At 39.0% G+C, this 16,036-nt stretch overlaps 1 protein-coding gene across 1 annotated transcript in view; it reads left to right on the top strand.

Annotated features, from left to right (window-relative positions):
• Window positions 1-253: 253 nt before the first annotated feature.
• rhbdf1b (rhomboid 5 homolog 1b (Drosophila)) overlaps window positions 254-16,036 on the top strand; it is a 55,437-nt gene continuing 39,654 nt past the window's right edge. Inside the window, exon 1 of the mRNA XM_073828039.1 lies at window positions 254-481. The gene's annotated coding sequence lies outside the window, so the exon portion shown is untranslated. The remainder of the gene's footprint in view (window positions 482-16,036) is intronic.

Here is a 16,036-nt window from a genome sequence, read left to right as displayed (position 1 = left end):
GATGTATGTTTGTTCTTATGTAGCACTTGCTGATTCCTGCCATATATGACGCACTGCAACAGCGGTTTCTGCATCCTTTTGCGGTTGAGCTAGAAGAAGACATCAGTAGTCTTTTGTTTTACGCCCATGAGTGGCGCTGATTGGTTTGTGACATCTGCACGTCTTTGTAGTCTCCGCCCACTCTGTTACTTTCAGCGCGTGTGGGCGTATTTACAGCTAGAAACTGAACTACAGAGTACAGACTGAAACTCGCCACCCAGTGCTGGGCTTCAGTGTGGGAATTTACGGGGCGAGCAATATGGTTTTTATTTGCAGCGTTGTCGCAGGTTTTGGATTTAGGATTTGACTTTGTAAAACCACATTGCTTCAGTACTGTTTAGTTATGCTTTGACATTCTATTTCTTCTGCGAAGAAGGTGCATCACACTAAACGCCGGTTAATGAACAAACCCTGCCGCTAAAACCTGAAAGTCCATCAGAAGGTATGAGTTTATTTCAATTAGTCTCTTTACGTTTTAAAGTTGCACCCATAGTAACAGATGCAGCATATTTGTTGTTTGAGAGTAGGAAGTGTGTCAACCCACTTGCAGCTGAATGCATCCTCAATTATTTGTTTTCAAAGCATACTGACAGCAAATTGAGCATGTGGTGTTATGCATCTATTGGAAATACCATATTAGTTTTATGAAATTATCACTGTTTTAAAACCCAACGAGCTGCCTACCTAGACATCAATGTGCCTGTGATGGCCAAAAATATGTCTAGGTAGGCAGTTCTCCAGGTTTTTGGACGCAACCCATAATATGCGTTTGTGTAAAATGGTTTTGCAAGGCGATTGCATGCATCTGTAATCTGGCTGGATGATAATCTGCAGTTGGTGGATTAAGTGTAACAGGCGTCACTGCTTTAGTCATTTTAATGGGCATGGATTCTCCTCAGTCAAGGGCTTTTCTCCATGTTCCAGAAGAATAGACTACAGAAAAACCTAATATGCCAACCAATATGAACAATATATTTTTACAATTTTAATATGTTTTATGTTTTAAACTGTAGTTTGCCATCTGTCATGTTCTCAAAATGAGAATATTTCCAATAAATAAAAAGAATGAAAGGTACATAGAAGATAAATAGAGCTATTGTTATTATTATATATTATTAATAATTTATAATAATGTAAAAAAAATCAAGTAGATAGAATAGAGTACGCTAGTGTTAGAGGGTCATGATTTTCAGAAAATTACCATACAGACTATATGGTTATTTCTAGCCATTGAATGCCCCAATGTAAACTATGAATTAACACAGAACAGTAACTGACTTCATGTTTATGAAAGGTGCATCAAATTTTAGTGGTTACAGCTGCAGGAATGTGCAAGGTGCACATGCAGTCAATTGAAACATCTGACTTCCCTGAAACTGATCATTCTTTCATTTATTTGTGTGGCTACAAATCAAAGGAATTCTTCTGAAAAATAGCACTGGAAAAAATCTGTGGACTTGGAAAGCTTTTTCCACATGAATTTATTCTCACTTTTATTTTACTGACTGTCTTTTACTGTCTTACCAGCGGCACCGAGTAGTTAGCCCATGGATGCTATTAAAGTGGCCATGAAAGTGAAAGTGTAGCCCCGGGGAATACAGAAGCACATCCTTCAGTACTGCACTACTGAGTCATTAGTGGTGTATATGGACAGGAGCTAAGTTGAAAATAACAGGTTCAGTTTACCGCAGTGAATTCACTTACATGTTGTTGTATCTGACAATTAAAATGGCTGTTAAAAAAATCAATAATTATTCAATAGTGGACACAGAGAGACAGCATGCTGCGTGCAGACTTTTGTGAAGATGATGGGCCAACATTCAACCATCTGGTGACTACAATGCTCACTGAATCTCATTTAATACAACATAGATTTGCATAAATATGGCCAGTTACTTCTATATTCAGTTCTTGTTCTGCAAAAAAATACGTCAGTGGCATTTTTGGCTGCTAAAGCTTTTTTTAGAAATGCTCGAGTGTGAGGTAAACTCCTCTGATCTGACCCGAGATGAGTCTGTTGTGTATGAGTACTATGGTCCCATTTGTGGGTTTATCGTAAACTTGGATGATTTGGATCCACACACTGTACCATAGCCTAGCATCTCTCAATTTGGTAATAGCTTGCTCACCATCGGATAAACACAGCAATTCACTCTTTCTTAGAATAGGTGTTGTATTATGAAATCATAGCAGACTGTATACTGCTTTATTCTAGTAGAGTGTCACACATCTCCTTTGAAGTCATGTTAGGTTAATACACCTCTTCCTTACACAAGATCATATTATTGCTTATGCTGTTTAATCTTTTAAGATTCCAGTTTCATCCCTAGATTTTTGGTAATCAGTGTACACAGCAGTTTTGCAACTGATTAGAATGAATTACCTGTACACTTTTTCACAGTATTGACAAAATGGCATAATATACACTGTTGTTCTGGTTCTATGAGGTCTGGGGTCAGTAAGATTTTTTGAAAGGCATAAGGTTGACACTTATAGCCTTGTGGGAAGCGTGCCGATATATATGGCTGTTGCGCTACATGCGTCCCTAGTTCGAGTACTGGGTTACGAACCTTTCCTGATCCCATCCCCCCTCTCTCTCTCCCACTTCGTTTCCTGTCAGCCTGTACACTGTCCTATTATAATTAAGGCAAAAAAAAATCTTCCAGCACCAATTGCCTCGTGGCACTGTGCTTACATATAGCACAGTTGCGCTGCGGCTGTCCCGAGTTCGAATCCTGGCTTTGCAGTCTTTCCTGATCCCGCCCCCTCACTCTCTCTACCTGTTTGTTTCCTGTCAGATATAAGTCTTTGTAGACGCCAGCAGCCTTGTGGGCAGCACACCGACATAAAGCGTTGTTGTGCTTTAGGTGTCCCGAGTTAAGTCCCGGATCGCGTACCTTTCTCAGTACCGCCCCTTTCTCTCTCCCATTTACTTTCCTGTCAGCCTGTACACTTTCCTATCATAATAAATGTAAAATTGCCAAAAATGAATCTTCCAGTGCCGATTGCCTTGTGGCAGCTTACCGACATATAGCGTTGTTGCCCTGCGGGTGTCCCGAGTTCGAATTCTGGCTTTGCGGACCTTTCCTGATCCCACCCCCCTCTCTCTTCAACTTTGCTTCCTGTCAGCACTACACTATCACTACACTACAGCCCATAATAAGGGCAAAAACACCAAAAATACATTTTATGTCGCCGAAAGCGTGCCGACATATAGTGCCGTTGCACTACAGCTGTCCCGAGTTCAAATCCCTGCTCAAGGACCTTAACTGATCTCACCCCCCCCCCCCTCTCACTTTGACTCCTTGACTTGCTAACCTTAATCCCACCCCCTCTATCTCTTCCACTTCTGTTCCTGTCACATATGTTCTGTTCTATAAAAATAAAGGCAAAAAGGGCAAAAATTTATCTTTGTCTGCACCAATAGTCTTGTGGGCATTGCACCATTGGACTATGGGCGTCTACCGGCCGATTGCCTTGTGGCAGCATGCTGACATATCTGACATATACTGACGTTGCACTTCAGGCACCCCAGGTTCGAGTGCCGGCTCACGGACCTTTCCCGATACCACCCCCATCTCTCTCTGCCACTTTGTTTCCTGTCAACTCTGCACTGTTCTATCATACTCATCTATCCTGAGTTCGAATACCGGCTTGTGGACCTTTCCTGATCTCGTCCTCTCTTTCTCATCCACTTTGCTTCCTTTCAGATACTTACTGTCCTATCAAAATAAAGGCAAAAATGGTGCCAATAGCTGACATATAGTGCAGTTGCACTTCGGGCGTCCCGAGTTCGAATCCCGGCTTGCAGACCTTTTCCTGATCCTGCCCCCCCCCCCCCCCCCTCTCTCCCACTTTGCTTCCTGTCCTATCATAATAAAGGCAAAAATGGCAAAAATAAATCTTCTGGCACCGATTGCCTCGTAGCAGCATGACGATAGTGCTTTTGCACTACAGGCATCCCGAGTTTGAGTCCCGACTCATGGGCCTTTCAAGATCCCGTCCAAACTCTCTCTCTCCCACTTTGTTTCCTGTCAGCCCCCACTCACTGTCCTATCATAATAAAGGCAAAAACTCCAAAAATAAATCTTCCTGTGCTGATTGCCTTTGAGTAGCATGCCAACATATAGTGCTGTTGCACTATGTGCATCGTGCCAGTCATGCCACCTCTCAGTCTCCCACTTTGCTTCCTGTCAGATACTTACTGTCCTATCAAAATAATTGCAAAAAAAAATATCTTTGTCGGCACCAATAGCCTTATGGGCAGTGCGCCGATATATAACGCCGTTGCGTTTTGGGCGTCCCGAGTTCGAGTCCCGGCTGGCGGACATTTCCCAATCCCAACCCCCTATCTCTTTCTCACTTCGCTTCCTGTCTGTCCTGTCTTAATAAAGGCAAAAAGCGGCAAAAACAATTGACAGTAATAACATGAATATTTTTGTTTCAAATGAATACTGTTCTTTTTTAAAATTTTGTTATTCAAAAATTGAATATTAAAGTGAGTTTTAATTAAAAAGATTACATTTTTATAAAATAAAGTTTCATTTATTTGTAAAGATATTTTTTTAAAAACAGCAGCACATCCATTTTCAACATTTATAATATTAAGAAATGTTTTTGAGCACCAAAGCAGTATAGTAGAATGATTTCTGAAGGATCATGAGACACTGAAGACTGCTGCTGAAAATTCTTACCCTGGAAATCCAGAGGTCTCGCGAGAGAACAATTTGAATTGTCTCTGCAAGACACTCTGGCATCGAGCAATGATGCAGGTTACTGCAATACGTAAGCAATTGTGGGAACCAATCAAATCGGTGTATCTGATGTAGGCGGGCCAGAGGCGAGCTAAGCTGATGATGACAGCACTGCGACGTCCGAATCATATAGTAAACTTTGAAAGATCGCTGTCGCTACAGATGAACAACAAGTTGTTTGAAACGGCTTTGGCCGCTACAATGAACGAGTTAGACTTGGCTTTCCATATAAAAGAGGAACAGAAAACCGAAAACTCGAATCATTCCTTTGCAAGAAGGACGTTTTTGCTGTTTTGCCGACTGGATACGGCAAGAGTTTAATCTATCAGTTCACGAGTTCACGCTTACATATAATTAGCCGGAGAATAGTAGTGCATGTTTGGCGTGCTGTCCGATGAAGGGCTCCGAGCTCGGGAGTGGCCCGAACCCAGAGTACGTTACCCCCCAATAGGAGTAGCGAGAACTCGGAGTGATGAGATGGGGTAGTGGAGGTTTACTGATAAACCATCGAGTGAATTGAGGTGGGTCAGCTGTATTTAAACCTATGGCGCTGATTGACTTGTGATGTTTACGCTAAGCATCTGACGCGCTTCTCCCGAACTTTGTTAATGAAACATCATTTAGCTCTGCTGGTAGCTAAGCGTGTATTGTTGTGATTGGTCGTGGCGTTATCCAATTGCGTGCAGTTAGAGTTTCAAATGCATGCTTGGTGCCGCCCCTCGAGTTAGGCAGTTTTCATTGCTCGATCCCAGACCCTTAATCTTAATAGATTAGGGTCTGGATTTTTCCAGGCTAAAAAATTCTGCTTTGTCATCACAGAAATGAGAAATAAGTTTAAATTAGTGGTGGGCCATTATCGGCGTTAACGTGCTGCGTTAATGTGAGACTCTTATCGGGCGATAAAAAAAATATCGCCGTTAATATATTCTCAAAGTTGAGTTGGGAGCTGGGTTTATACTACGCAAGCTATGATGACTTTCACCTTGATAGTTTAGCGCGGATGTATACCTAGCCGAATTGCACTGTAGGGGGCGAGAACGAGTCTTCGAACCTGTGTGTATGCCTACTGTGAAATTACCAGATCAAACGAGATGTGCTAACATGGATGCAGCTATGAAGCCGCCGGGTTTGCTTCAGGGCAGGGACGTTGCTAGACCCTTTTTACTGGGGCACGTGCGTGAGTTATAATTTACTTTGATAATCCCGAAATAAAGACATTTAACTATATGCAACAACTGAATTGACGCTTCTAAAAGCAACGCAGTTTAACCGAAGACTATGCACGCAGATATCCACGCCCGTGTGCAAATGTGTATTTAACTGCAACGCGCACGTCACGCAGCCTTTTTTTACGCAGAAGTACATGCAGTGTAGGAATAGTTGGTTACACAAGTTTGTATAGTTAATTGTGTTGTAAATGCAATTGTCAAGTAGTTTATGATGCATTTTGGAAACAGGAGATGAGCCCCTGGTCTAATGCGCAACCTGGCTTGAGAAACCCGTTCTCAAAGACTTAGTTTTAGTCATTTTTTCGGTAGCACACATATTCTGAATGCCTTCGGCAGAATTCAAATTAGCCATTTTAATCTAGATTGATCTAGATTAATTCCAAGATTACAGTGAGATTAATCTAGATTAAAATTAATCTATGCCCACCACTAGTTTAAATGTAATAAAATAGAAAACTGCTATTTTAAATTGCAATTATTTTAAATAAGTATGCATCTTTAATGAGCATAACAGACTTCTTTCAAAAAACTTAACTAAGCTACTCTAATAACTCTAAAACATTTGAACAGTAGTGTACACTTCCTGCCCAAAATATTTGTATAAGCATCTTAAAATATATTTATATTCATATTAAATGGAGTTCTTTTGCCGTATTTTTTAATATTTTATTTGATACAATTTTAGGTGTGCATTAACACTTTTTTCCTCTGTGCAACATGGTTACAAGTAGAAAAAAAGTTTCCTTGCAGCATTGCTTTCAGGAAGTATAGACTAGTTCAGACCTATCCCAAACTATCATACAATAAAGTGAGACATAAGAGCTGTCAGATCACTGGGAGTGCATTCACTTCCAAATTCCTTTTGAGCAATCTATTCAGCAAATTAGATTCCCAACACCTTTGAACAGATCTTTTTTAGATTATTACTTTGTCAGCGGATTTTTATGAGACCTTAGAGTATTAATATTTGCTTTGATTTTGCAAAAGGCCTGTCAGTCAGCCTTGTGCAAAATATGGTCAGTTCTTTTCTGTGAAGTTAATTGAGCACCAGGGTATTGTGTCTGGAAATTAAGAGATGAAAAAGTAAATCGGGGATTTGTTGGATGTTCACCAAAAGTAAGAGAGAATGACATTATGACAAAAAGAAATAAAAATTAAATGAAAACTGATGATCCAGCTTTCGCAAAGAATCAAATTACCATGATTCGTGATATTTTTACCTTAATTCTTTCGTTCTCTCTTTCTTTCTCTGTTTCCTGGCTGCTGATTTTGGATGAAAGAGCAGACTGTGGCGGGTAAACCCCTTGTGTGCACAACCAGCTCTTTTTCTGCTCCTCCGTGTCTCTCTCAATCCTGCAGGTTCTATCAGAAAACCACAGGCCCCATCCAGTCTCTGTCTGTTGTCATGTTGTAGGTGCTTTTGAAAGGATGCTACATTTGTATTAATTAGTACATCTCTAGACCTCATGCTAACATAGGGAGTGGGATTTGACTGTAATTTTATTGTTATTGCGAGCTGATTTATTTTCCACTATGATCTCAACTATGAAGATTTAAGTTTATCCTGAATGAGTGGGGGGTTTATAATCCCAGTAGCCTTTGTGTAGTTGGGTGGAGCAGTAGAAACATGGGTTGTGTCTGGGCCATAGTACATCACATGGTAGGACAAGTTCATCTGCTCTCGGGCAGTCTGTGCGTCATCATATATTGCTGAAGCTTTTAGGCTCTTGTCAATGACCTGATTATACTGATCATTTGACGTAATGCCTATTTTTTTAAAAAGAAAATCACTCAGTGAAGGCAGGCCAAAGATTACACTTTACACCCCCCACACACACTTTTTGGCTTCAAGACTTTGTTGCAAGTGTGAATGGTAAAGATGAAAATGAAAATTCTGTCTCCATTTATTCGCCCTCATGTTGTTCTAACTGTGTATGATTTTTTACTTTAACTGTGAAACACATAAGGAAATCTTTAGCAGGTTGTCTGAGCTGATTTTTTTCCATACATTTAAAGTGGATGGGAACCAGGGGCTGTCAAACTCCAAAAAGAACAAAAAGCACCATAATAGCCCTTAAAGGAACACTCCACTTTTTTTGGAAATAGGCTCATTCTCCAACTCCCCCTGAGTTAATAAGTTGATTTTTACCGTTTTGAAATCCATTCAGCCGTTCTCCTGTTCTGGCGATCTCACTTTTAGCATAGCTTAGCATAAATCATTGAATCCTATTAGACCAGTAGCATCGCGTTCAAAAATGACCAACGAGTTTCGATATTTGTCCTATTTAAAACTTGACTCTTCTGTAGTTATATCGTGTACTAAGACCAGCGGAAATGTAAAGCTGCGGTTTTCTAGGCGGATAGGATTAGGAACTACACTCCCATTCCGGCGTAATAGTCAAGGAAGTTTGCTGCCGTAATATGACCGAAGCGGGCGCAGTAATATCACACAGCACATGTGGAAATGCTTACTTCCGTCAACATATCCAACGTGACCAACTGCATGCACAGGCAGCGTTCCTCGCCATGGAGACATTTGTGAGAGACGATTTAGAAGATATTTACTTTGGTGCAGATCCTGAACCGTATCAATTTGAACCAGAATTCACTGAAGCTGAGGGTTTGGAAAGAGGACTTGGATGCAATGCTGCATCCTGCAGTAGTAGATTTTTTTTTTCCGGTTTGACAAAATAAACTGGAAAAAACCTCACAAGCCGAGAGTACCTAATGGCCAGCTGTCGCAAGAGTACGTTATTCCTGCAACCACTACAATATATAATATAAAGATTTTGAATGCAAATTGTCAGTTTGCAGTTTCAGGCTTATATTTATGATGTACACTTTTACTCAAAACTCACTTTAAAACACCACCGACTGTTCGCAATAACTTTCTTTTGCAATCACACAAGGAATTTGGTCATAGCAAATACTAAGCCAACTGTTCGCCGAAACCTAGTTGTCAGGGATTGCATTTCACAGGTAACGTTAGCCAACAATAGCCATTAGTCATGTTACACTTACATGCGATGCTCCTCGTTGTCCTGTCTGTAACGTTACTCTGAAGATTGTTGGGATCGCCGTGTCCTATAGACGCTGTGCTGTAGTACCGGTAAAACTATCCAAATAGTCATCCGGTTGAAAATGCTCGGAGCAAACACGCCATTTCTTGATCGTTTCTAACGGTGTTTTGAGATCCATGTTGAGAGCAGCCAGCCATTGATTCATTAGTCGGAATTGCTTTTTTTTTCGTGGGAATTCTATGAAACATGGTAGTAGAGTAAGTCTTCGACTTACTATCACAGCCCCTTACAATGCACATAACCATAGCTAATCACACACAGGTAAATCCAGCCACTAACAATTTACCAGCTGCAACTCTGACAGCTGCAACAACCGGAATTACACAAACTTAGTGCCGGTCACATTGGAAGTTACCTAGCTGGGATCTAATTTCAGGCGCTGTGTGATATTAATGCGCCTGCTTCGGCCATGTTACGGCAGCAAACTTCCTTGACTATTACGCCGGAATGGGAGTGTAGTTCCTAATATTATCGGCCTAGAAAACCCCAGCTTTACATTTACGCTGGTCTTAGTAGACGATATAACTACAAAAGAGTCACGTTTTAAATAGGACAAATATCGAAACTCGTTTGTCATTTTTGAACGTGATGCTATTGGTCTAATAGGATTCAATGATCTATGCTAAGCTATGCTAAAATTGATATCGCCAGAACAGGAGAACGGCTGAATGGATTTCAAAACGGTAAAAATCAACTTATTAACTCAGGGGGAGTTGGAGAATGAGCCTATTTCCAAAAAAAGTGGAGTGTTCCTTTAATCTTAAAGAAAAAGTTGACCCCAAAATAAAAATTACGCCATGATTTACTCACCCTCAAGCCATCCTATGACTTTGTTCTTTCAGATCAATTGTTCTTTTAAACAATGTCCTGGCTCTTCCAAGCTTTAAATTGGCAGTGAATGGGTGTTGAGATTTTCCAATAAGTCCAATAAGGTGCATCCATCCATCATAAAAAGTGCTCCACACAGCTCTGGAAGGTTAATAAAGGCCTTCTGAAGTGAATAAGTAGCTGTGTTTCACGAAAACTCGTTTTTACGCTTGCATGAGGTGGTTTTTCAGGCAATTCGAAAAATATATATTTCACAAAACAGCAATGGAGATGTTTTTTTCGCAATTACAGGTCACATTTGATTAAATATAGCCAAAATCCTACAAAAATCCGTTGCCATGACTTATCGCAAGTTTTAGTCGCATAACATCGGTTAATGAAAACACCATAATTTCGTAATACTTTTTAATCGTCATTTATAAAACGCGCTAAATTTTGCGCGAATCTGTAATGAAAACACACCTAATGTGATTGTGTAAGAAAAATCCGTAACCATAATCTCTAGTTTCTGTTAGCTGTTGTAAACACGAGAGAGTGGCAATTTAGCATATGACGAAGAATACAGGCATGCTAGTCTCACGAGAATCAAGTTTTGTTTACTGCAAAAGAAAACCAGTCTCCTATTGGCTTATATCGAAATCCTCTGACATTTTTCTTTACAAATCCTTGTTTTGTACTTCTAAGAAGGACAAAAAGCCATCATAATAGCCCTTAGTCAGACTAGTTTAGACTAGATAGTTTTCCCAAAAATGAAAATTACCCCATGATTTACTCACCCTCAAGTCATCTTAGGTGGATATGACTTTCTTCTCTCAGGCGAATACAATCAGAGCTATTTAAAAAAAAAAATTCTGGCTCTTCAGAACTTTATAATGGCACTGAACGGCTGTTAATATTTTGAAGTCCAATAAAGTGCATCCATCCATCATAAAAAGTACTCCACATCAGCGCCAATGGCCTTGTGGGAAGTCCAAAAAAGAGAGAGGAAAACAAAACACTGGTCATGAATTAGAAGTACAAAACGAGGATTTGTAAAGAAAAATTCTGCTAAAAGCTAATAGGAGACTGGTTTCCTTTGCTGTAGACAAAACTTTGTTCTCGCGAGACTAGCATATTCTCACCGGAGCTTACGCTACATCTACGTGCGTACAACAGTTAGCGAAAGCTAGAGTTTACAGTTTATAAACTTTTACACAAAAGCAAACACATTAATTCATTTCAAAAGGCCTTTATTAACCTCCTAGAGCCGTGTGAAACACTTTTTATGATGGATGGACGCACTTTATCGGACTTCAAAATCTGAACACCAATTCACTGCCATTATAAAGCTTGCAAAAGCCCAAACTTTTTTTAATATAACTCCAATTGTATTCATCTGAAAGAAGAAAATCATATACACCTAGAACGGCTTGAGGGTGAGTAAATCATAGGGTAACTATTTCTTTAAGTCTATTATACCTTTATGTGTAAACCTTTAATCAAGTTGATGTGTCAAAATGGAAAATCTTGAAGAATGAATGCAATTACCTCAGAGACATTAACAGTGTCTTTTTCCATGAGCTTTTGCGTTTTACCTTAGTGGTTGAACTGGAAATATGTAGTTTGGAACTGATCTAGTGTTTCCCTCCATAAATATTGTGGTATTAATATAAGAGCTTTTTTGAAAGCATCCTTTTGGTGTTACTGCCAATAATAAGAATTCTTTGAAGTATGAAGCTTAATGGTTACATTCATAGACAAATCATATGTGACCCTGGAACACAAAACCCATCGTAAGTAGCACAGGTATATTTGTATCAATAGCCATCAATACATTGTATGGGTCAAAATTATCGATTTTTTTTTAATGCCAAAAATCATTAGAATATTAGGTTTTAAAAGATTAAAAAGATAATGTTCCATGAAGATATTTTGTAAATTTCCTGCCTTAAATATATCAAAACGCAATAATTGGTTAGTAATATGCATTGCTAAGAATTTCATTTGGACAACTTTTAGATGGTTTTCTCAATATTTTTTTGCACCCTGAGATTCCAGATTTTTAAATAGTTGTATCTCAGCCAAATATTGTCCTATCCTGACAAACCATTCATCAATGCTTATTTATTCAGCTTTCAGATGAAAAAAATAACCTTAGGACTGGTTTTGTGGTCCAAGGTTACATATTAATCTACAGTTCATTAGCAGTATTGCAGTTTTTTTAGCACACATATTGAATATGACAAACTTTAATAAGCTGTGGTATAAGAAATAGAGTTCCGTGTTATTTAAAGCTTTTAACAGTCTTCTGCTTCTTGACTTGTTAGATTTGAAGCTTTCCTGTTCATATAGGGAAGAATTTCTACTAATTCCTACAGAAATAATCACGCCTTTCTTGTTAAAACCCTTCCAGAGTCTTAAAGTCTTTTGGGGGGAAAAGATTTGGCTTTCATGTGATTTGAGACCTGTGTGTCTTTATTTGATCTTGGATATCAGATGTTTGAAATTTTCTTTTTATTGTCTATTTTCCTTTCAAACCCGCGCACCATCTGCGTACAATTAACATTTTATTTTCATACAGTGTGATCCAACAGAGGAAGTGTTCATGTCAAATTCACAGCATGAAGATGCCTCATAATGAGCACTATTGTGAAAGCAGCCCCTTCTCAGACAAAGGCGACGAACCACCCGCAGTTCTCAAATAGCCCCTAATACAACACCATTTGCCCATCTGCAGTGCTAAAGATTCTCATTATCATTCTTGTGCTTTCCTTTGAAAAGGAACTGCTTTCACTGTATGGTTAAAAGATGTTTTATATGAGCACTATTCATGTTCTGCAGTGTAATGCTGGAGCAAGGCTTAGCCTGTTTGTGTTACATGTTGTTACATGTTAATGGAAGCTGGGATTGTGCAGTATAAAGGAAAGCAACCACTTACTTGTCTATTAATTGGGTGTGTTGGAACTGCAATGTGAACACAGACGGCATTCTTTGAATTATATCCCAAAGTCAAGCTCTTGGCAGACAAGAGTCAGTTAATGGAGCCCAGACAGGTTATTTTTAAGAAATGTACAAGGAGAAGACTATTGCACGTGGCATTTCTCTATAATTTGTTATATGGATCAAAGACATGTCTAAAAATGTATATTAAAAATGCATCTCATACATATAATGAAGGAATTGTCCACCCAAAAATGAAAAATCTGACATCATTACTCACCCTCATGCCATAACAAACTCTCTTTTTTTCCAGAATGCAAAAGAACACATTTTTACGAATTTTGATATCCAAACATTTTCAGTTCCCATTGACTTACATTGTATTTTTTGTCCATATAATGGAAGTCCAATGGGAACTGTTTGGTCACCAGCATCCTTAAAGGGATAGTTCACCCAAAAATGAAAAATCTGTCATTAATTACTCACCCTAATGCTGTTCCAAACCCGTAAGACATTCGTTCATCTTCGGAACACACATTAAGATGTTTTTGATGAAATCCAAGAGCTTTCTGACCCTCCAAAGACAGCAAGGATGCTGCCACGTTCAAGGCCCAAAAAGGTACCAAGAACATCAACAAAATAGTCAATGTGACATTAGTGGTTCAACCGTAATTATGATGCTACGCTACAAATTTTTGTTCTCTGTGTCACCAGTGTTGGGCATGTTACTTTAAAAAGTAATTAGTTACTTCTCACAAATAGTAACTGAGTTATGACTGAGTTACATCATTATAAAAGTAACTAATTACCAGAGAAAGTAACTTGTGTTACTTTAAAAAAAAAGTAAAATATGTCAAATAACTTGGATGCTCCCAATATCAAATATGTTAAATTAATAAAACATTGTATGCTAATCTACACTGTTTTAATGTTTCTGTGGGACAATGTGAAAGACACCTTCTAGGGGCAAAATATCACATTATTGAGGTCGCTTCAACTCGCAGACATGAAAAACATCCCTGCAGCAACACTGTTAACCCTTCTGGGGTCGAAGACTGCACCGAATAAGGTTTGAAACTACAAAAGGTCTACTTTTTAATTTGTGTATAGACATAATAACAACAAAACAATGTGCTTGTAAAGTAAAGAAAATAAACAGGGTGCGCTCTCTGCCCTCTCGGTCTTCGTCACCTCTCTTCACAGACATGTAAATAAAACAACCTGAATCTCAGTGAATACTTGCCTCACAGACATGATAAAATGTCTACTTTTAAATTTCACGTTGAAAACAAGTATTATCTGATAAAGTAATTTGTATGATACCAATGCGAGCTGCGTTTTTTTCCCGTCTAAACTTATTATCTCTAATTTAATCACACCCACGAGCGGCTCTGCTTTTCAAATTTTAAACATTTACGTGAAATGCCGGACATGTAGGTAAATGCTCACAATAACACAAATTCGCACAAAAAGTACTTTCATAGCTTCATAAAATTACAGTTGAATCAGTGATATCACATGGACTATTTTGTCGATGTTTATGGTACCTTTCTTGACCTTGAACGTGGAAGGACCCTTGCTGTCTATGGGGGGTCAGAAAGCTCATTGATTTTTTCAAAAGTATCTCAATTTGTGTTTTGAAAATGAACAATGACAGAACTATCATTTTTGGGTTAACTATTCCTTTAAGGATAAATATAATATTAGCTGTATTTATTATTCTTATTAAATATGTTATTTTTTGACTTGATAGTTACATCACATGACATTCTAAGAGTCATTACATGAAAACCTTTTTAAAAATAGTAAAAATTGTACAAAACCATATGAAACCAACATGAATACAAGGAAGGCTTGGCACTTGTTTTCTAAATAGATTTTCTCCTTTATTTATTATGGAAACAATTGTCTTTGACCCATAAGTATGACAGTCCTACAATTCTAGTAAGTTTGGCACTTTTGTGTCCATCTTACTGGAAGAGACTTAGATCAGCGTGGTTTACAGTATATGTAAATCAGGGATTGGTTAATGCCCCACAGTCTTTCTTACAGGATTTTGACTTCTGTTTCCTGGCAGTTCCACGCAAACAACATCAGCCTCAGGTTTGTGTTGTTTGCCAATCGTGTAAAAGCCAAGTTTACTCATTTATGGCAGTGAGTTTTGGCCTGTTTAACTCATAGTCTGCTACAGTTGTGTCTACTGTTCCCTTGGAGAAAAACCTAGCCCTCACACTAACAAAGCGTTCTGCTGGTTTTGCAAATAAGGCTCGAAAGTTCCCTCCATTTTCAACCATTATTGTGCTGTCACAGCATATTAAGTACAAAACAGTGTGCCAGACCAGGCACTCTGGTGAAGGTTTGTCTGTTTTTAGAGTTGAGACCTATATTATTCTTAAACAGCTTCTCTGGCAGTTGCGAAGACTGATTCGCTTGGGAGCTAATGCATAATTGAAGGGATTTTCCAGAAGTAAATTGCTTTTGTCTCTGAAATATTGCAATTTTCTTCCCTTTAGTGATGTTATGGAAGTGTGGAGCCATTTTCTCCCTCTGAATTAATGACACAGAGCCACTTTATTAGCACGGCTTTGACATTTCCATCAAAAGCCAGTGAGAATTTTTAACAGCCCAAATCAATACAGACAGCCCACACAGCGAGTCCTCTCTCTAGTGGGAAATGCTCCAGGCGGCCATCACCCTGGAAAGTATTTAAATGGAGATCACATGTTGTTTAGGCATGCGCTGCTGAAAGTCCTCTTGGCTGGCGACTGAGGCAACTCAGACAGAAAGATGTTTGTTGGCAGGTTGGAAGATGGATCTGAAGTCCCCTAGCAGGACCATTCAACACCTCTGCTTCTCCCTGCATGCAATCTGGGATCAGCACCAGTGCCACTCTGTCAGCACATTGAAATCTAGGGACACTTATTCTGGTGTTTTCAAACCGCATCAAGCTGAAGTACAGCCATTGAGTTTTAATGGACCAGTTTCTTAATTTACAGAGTCTTTAAAGAGCCGTATGTGTGTTCAGTCTTCAGTAGAGAAAAACAGAGGAGCCTATTGGCTCTGAATATATTAGTAAAATTAATCTCTGACTGGTTTTTGCTGGTTTAGAGTTGATCTAGCTGGTCCACCAGCTTAAGAGTCAATGACATTATGCAGTTTTTTTTTGTTTGGGTGTATTCATTAATAA

The sequence above is a fragment of the Garra rufa genome, chromosome 22, assembly GCF_049309525.1.
Source record: "Garra rufa chromosome 22, GarRuf1.0, whole genome shotgun sequence".
In the NCBI taxonomy this organism is placed as follows: domain Eukaryota; kingdom Metazoa; phylum Chordata; class Actinopteri; order Cypriniformes; family Cyprinidae; genus Garra; species Garra rufa.
The sequence above is the reverse complement of the archived record's forward strand: the minus strand, read 5'-3'. Positions and strand labels throughout refer to the sequence as shown.